General features: G+C 56.1%; 1 long non-coding RNA gene across 1 annotated transcript; it reads left to right on the forward strand.

Moving 5' to 3' along the window:
• Positions 1–3,079: 3,079 nt before the first annotated feature.
• On the forward strand, positions 3,080–4,914 carry LOC122167770. Its single transcript, XR_006171091.1, has 3 exons — positions 3,080–3,189; positions 3,903–4,204; positions 4,780–4,914. It is a non-coding gene; the product is annotated as an uncharacterized LOC122167770 (long non-coding RNA).
• The last annotated feature ends 1,045 nt before the right edge of the window (positions 4,915–5,959 follow it).

Raw genomic sequence — 5,959 nt, forward strand, 5'->3', positions numbered from 1 at the left:
CCCCCCCCCCCCCCCCCCTTCCCCGATGCTCTCCTACCTCCCGGTTGCCGCGCTGCATCCGCCTCCCCCAGGCGCTCCCCTCCACTGTCGCCCCCGACCCGATGCATTTCGTCGCGTGCGGCGTTGGGGTTACTTAAAATGAAAACCCAGTCCTCGGCGCTCCCGGGAGGGCGGCCGTGGCTGCGAGACAATCGCGTTAACCCCTCACCGGCCACAGGCTGCCGACCGCCGCCACCGCCTGACCGTGGCTCCCCCCCTGTCCTCCTCCTCCTCCTCCTCCTTCTTGCAGGCAGTGGGGCTGCCCAGAGACCCCCGCACCCGTCCCTGGGGTCGCACGCAGCCAGGCCCGGGGCAGGGAGGCAATGGAGGAATGGGTGGATGGGGTGCCTGGGATGGAGCTCTCCATCCCTACAAATCCCCACACAACCCAGTGTGGAGCACAGAGACACCAAAAATGCCAACGCCTGCTGCGGCAAGCGGCTCTGAGCTCACTTCCAGCTCACTCCATTCCCCTATCCAAGCCCTCTGAAGTGGGACAAGGAGGTGCAAGAGGTGCTGTTGTCCCACCACACATCCCCATGGGACACTCCATGGCCCAGCAGCAATGGAGACAGCAGGGCTGGACTCTGTCACTGGTTCAGCTTCACTAGCACCAGGTACACCCGGTGTGTCCCCATGGGATGCTCCATGGTGCAGCACTGGGACACGCATGGGGATATGTATGGGGATGCTGGAGCTTCGCACTGCTTATTTCCATTGGCACCAGGTGCTGGATCCCTTCAGGCACACGGGGGATTGTGGCCACCTCACACTGCCTTTGGTACAGGGGTGTCCCCAGCGCCCCAGTGGGCTCAGCTCAGGTTCAGGCAGCAGGCGGCTGCCTCCTGATCAGGATGGGAGAAGCAGCGCCGGGGAATTAAATTCTGGGGTTGTTTTCTGGTTAAATCAACCGAGGCTAACGTGATGGAAAGCGGTGTGAGGGGGGGGTCCAGCCAGGCAGCAAGGCACAGGGCTGGGTGCAGGGCTGGGCGCACGGCTCAGTGCAGGGTTGGGTGCAGGACTTGATGCAGGGCTCAGCATAGGGCTCAGCAAAGGGGTCGATGCAGGGCTGGATGCAGGACTGGGTGCAAGGCTCAGCGCAGAGCTGGATGGAAAGCTCGGTGCAGGGCTGGGTGCAGAGCTGGATGCAGAGCTCGGTGCAGGGATGGGTGCAAGGCTCGGCGCAGGGCTGGCTGCAGGGCTCGGCGCAGTGCTATGCACAAGGCTCAGCACTGCAGCACCCACAGCTCCGTGCCGCCCGCTCGATCCTTGCCGGAGCCAGACGGACGCGCCCGGGCAGCACATCGGCGGCGGTCGGGTGGAGCCCGCGCGTTTCTTGCCGATCCAGGAGCTTGCTGTGAATGCCCACCCATTGCGACACCCTGAGCACGGCGGCAGCGTGCCAGTGCCCCGGGCGCTGTGTGTTTGCCTACCAAAGAGCCGTGCGGGCTCGGGCTCCTTTGCTTTCCCTGCCCTTAATTGGGAGGGATTGCCCGGGCGGCGCACGAGCTGTTCAGACATGAAGGGCTCCGGGGAGCGCAGCGCTGTGTGATGGGGAGTGCGCTGCCAGGAGCAGCCCTTCGCTCAGAGCCGCGCTCCCAATCCGGCTCCAATGGCCCCCAGTGCGCACCCCGTGTCCCCGTCCCACGGGATGCAGCCCCTGGGGTCAGCTTGGCACTTCTCATAGGTTAATCCCCCCCTTCCAGCAGACCTCGTATTAAAATAACAACAAAGGAGAGGTGGGGTGGGAGAACGGAGAAGTAGAGGCTGCGGGCGGCCCCAGTAGATGGGGTGAGAGGTGGGTGAGCATAAACTGGAGCTGCCCAGGGTTTGGGGGCAGCTGAGAAAGGGGAATGGCCATAAACATGGCAAGCGATGGCAAAAAGAAGGGAGAAGTGAGATGTGGGCAGGGGGAGTGAGACTGGGCAAAGGGGAGCGGGAGCGAGGTGAGAGGAGCAGAAGGACGGAGACGGGAGGAGAGAGGCAGCTGCAAGAGGAGGACGTGGAACCCTGAGGCGGATAGAGAGAAGGATAGGAGAAATGGCAGAGAAGGAGCGAGAGAGAAGGGAGGAAAGGAGAAGGGGAGGAAGGGGCGGCTGCGGGGCCGGGGCCGGGAGCAGCACGCGGCAGCACGCAGCAGCGCACGCTCGGCTCCGGTCACCGAAGCCTCTTCACGTCCCATTAGCGGCAATGGAAGGTGACAGCTGCGGATCGATAACAATCGCAGCAACAGACTCCGTGTAATAAACCCATCTCGCTCACATCGCCGCACCCCGGCCCCATCCGGCGCAGCTTTGGGTCCCGGGCTCAGCCCTCCTGCAGTGCTGGCAGGGGGGGGGGGCTGCAGTGCCCGGGGGGCTGTTTGCATGGCCTGGTGTAGAAGAGGGATGGAAGGAGGCAGCGAGAGGATGGTGGAGATTTGGAATTGCATTGCATCTGCGAAACACGCCGTGGGAGCACCCTGAAACCAACCCCATGAGGGCTTTGGGGAGGAGAAGACATGAAGACCCCCCAGGGGTGGGATGAGCCCTATTCCCCCACTCCCCAACCCCAGCAGCAGCACCTCTGCATGCGGTGGGCTCTGTGCAAAGAGCTGAGCAGGGCCAGAAAGCAAACAGGAGAGACACAGCTTCCCATTGTGGGGAATCCCCACCTGCGTATGAGCATCCCCTGCACCGGGCATCCTTCTGCACAGCCCTAAAGGGTGGATGGCTTGGGGGCCCGAGCTGCCCCAGTCATGGTATCGGGATTCCTGACCCCATAGGGATGCTTCACTCCGTGCACTGCGCTCTGTGCAGCCTGTTGACCACCCCAACTGCTGCGGGGAGGACCAGAAGGTACACGGGGTGCTGGTTGGGGGTTTGGGGCCGTTTTCCAACACCCCCCCACCCCACACACCCCCCTCCTCGCGGGTCCTCTATGCGGAGCGGAGCGAGAGCAGATAATGCAGCAGCCAAATGAGAACTGAGATAAAGCAATTACCTGATCAATACGGGTGAAATTGAGTAATCTAACAGATCAATAGCTCCGTCCCTCCCGCCCTACGCCCGGGCTGCGCGCGAGCGGCTCCGCACCGCCGGGACCCACGGAAGAAGGGGTCAAGGAGATGGGAAGGAGCAGAGGGAGAGAGCCCACCAGTTCCCTGCTGCAGTGAGTCCCCCTTCGAGGGGATTGCTTTGGGGCTGGGATGGGGACACACAAATCCCAGGGTCCCATTTCTTTCCCCCTTGCCCCCCCCCCCCCCCCCCGCCCCCTGCCCCAAATCCACGCACTCTGTTGGGTTGCAGCGCGTGCAGAGCAGGGCTGGGGGCTTTCCCATCGCCCCTGCAGGCTTTGAACTCCTATTTTGGCTGTGTTGGTGTTGGGGAGGAGGGGGAGCACCTGGCGGCAGCTGTAATCAGTTTTGCCATCAGCTCCGTGCTCCCAAAGAGCCGCTGGGGCCGCGCTGGAAAATTACCACTTTGATTTTACTGGAAGTTTCTAAACACTGAGCTTCGGTTTTCCAACTCGGGCCCAAACCTCCCCTTATTTTCCCTGGAAAGCAGACAGCGCTGCTTCAGAGGAACCGTCAGCAGAGCTGGGAGAGGGCTTCTTTAATCACAGCATTGGAAAAGAGTCTGCAGAGCTGCAGTTCTCCCTTTAATCAAGAGTTGGAAGAGCGGCCGCGGAGCTGCAGCATTCCCTTCGCTTCTCAGGGCTGCTTTCTGTGCAGGGGGAGCAAAGCATCACCCCCAACGCACGCCTCAATTTGGGGGGGATCTCTCCCACCTCCCCCATTGCCTCAGCTCTGAAAAAGCAGCGCTGGGTTTGAATGGGAGACGCCACTCTCCCTTCCCCCCCCAACCCAAACCTTTATCTGCCAGCTCCGTGCCGGCGTATGGAAACATTTTCTGCTTTGGACCTCACGAAGCAAACAGACGGAGAGAAATATTGGCAGCAGGAGGCTGAGTGAGCTCCCAAACAGGACCGGTCTGTGCAGAGAGCTGTAACACCCCAAGACTTGGCCCCACAGCTGCAACGGGAGCAAAGTGGAACAGCGGAGTTGGGGTCTGGGATGCAGCAGCACCCAACTGCTGGCACTGGAAGAGAGAAGCGAGGATTGGCCTCACCGCATGCGGCACGGGGATTTAATCGGTCCCTCGATTCAATCTGCGTTTCTCATCAGGTTAATTGGGCATCGAAGGGAGGGAGGAGAAAGGTTTGTCCCGTTTGCAGAAGGGCAGCGGTGCCACGTGGGGCCGGGTGCCAGCAGCCCCTAAATCCCCTCCTGACACACACAGGTCCCTCTGTGTCGCTCCAAAGAAAACCCCAAATTCAAGGAGCCCCCAAACCGCCGCCTCCCCCACGCAGAGGCAGCGCAGCTCCGCACCTCTCAGCCCCTCTTTATTAAAAACAAAACAACTTAAAAAACAACAAAACCACACGAGGCCAATTGGCCCAAAGCCTGGGCAGCAAACGTGCCGAGTTCAGGGCGTGGATTTGGGCCAGTTGGAGTTAAATGGAGTAGAGGAGAGCGGCTGCCAGGGCCGAGAGGCTTCTCACAGCATCAAATCCCACCAGCCATCCTGCTGGAGCCTGGGGGGGGGGGGAAAACGATGGGGACAACATTGGTTGCAATGGGGGAGCCTGGGGGGGGAAGATGATGGGGACAACATTGGTTGCAATGGGGAATCATAGAATCACTGGCCATGGTTGGAAGGGACCTCAAGGATGAGGAACCTCCAATCCTGCTTTATGCAGGGCCACCAACCTCCACGTTTAACACCGAGATGCTGGGACTCAGAGCAGAGGACAGAGCAGCCGTGCTTATTTAAAAGGTTTATTTAACTTTTTTAATTTGAGGTAAATTTCTTTTTTTTTTTTTCTTTCAACTTCCATAACAAAATACAGAGCTATCAGATACCCCTGGAAAAAAAAACAAAAAAACAAAAAACAAAACCAAAAATATGTATATTATACATATATTTCTATAACATTACATCATATATATATAATATATATATGCCGACTTCTTTTTTTTTTGTTTGCTTGTTTTGTTTCTGAAGACTTTATAGAAAGTGGAACGTCTAAAGGCACTGCACAATGGAGTATTTAAGGACTACTTTACATTGTTATGTACATTTGCACACACACCGTGCTGCTCTCACCATGTAGGTGTATGCATCCTTCCTAATCCCTGCTGAATCGAGTCTAGTAAAGTCATAGAACATGCCTCAGGAGAAGTGATTCATTACAAAGAAAGCAACTTTCTATGGGTAAATACTTAAAAACACTCTAAAATCGAAACTTCTTTTAGGAGAAAAAAAAATAATAATAATAATTATAATAGCAACGAATCTGATTACGATTAGTTCAAAACCGAGAGGAGAAATCTTGCTGCTTTGAAAAACCCACCGGGATCCCGGAAAGACACAGAAAACACAAAGTAAAAAGAAACCTGTTATTAAAAATAAACGAAACGACGTTAATTGTGGAATAAATAAAAAAAAAAAACAATGATGAAAGGGAAGAAAACAAAAAGAAAGGGACAACCGGGCCGCTGTGTTAATGCTGCTGCTGGGGGGGCTCTGCTGCTGCTGCTGCCCCCCATCCTGGTGCTGGGATGAGGTCGCATCCTCCTGCTTGCCTTCCTTGGGCTTCTTCCCAGCCGCCGGCCGTCGGTTGTCCCATTAAAGTCTCTTTTTTCCTACAGATTCCCTAAGACTAAACAAAGCCAAAAACAAAAAACAACCCCCAAAAAATAAAAATAAAATAAAATTAAAAAAAAAAAACCCAACCAACCAATGGTTTTAAACGTTAACATGCTCTGGATTAATTAGCACAGGCGGACGTCGAGAATTTTCAACCATTTAAACTTTACAAGTTTAAAGATTTTGGCACATTGGAATATATATATATATAATTCTTTTTTTTTTTTTTT

This window comes from Centrocercus urophasianus, unplaced genomic scaffold (genome assembly GCF_019232065.1).
Source record: "Centrocercus urophasianus isolate 14NV4802_14NV808 unplaced genomic scaffold, USGS_Curo_1.0 seq_384, whole genome shotgun sequence".
NCBI lineage: Eukaryota > Metazoa > Chordata > Aves > Galliformes > Phasianidae > Centrocercus > Centrocercus urophasianus.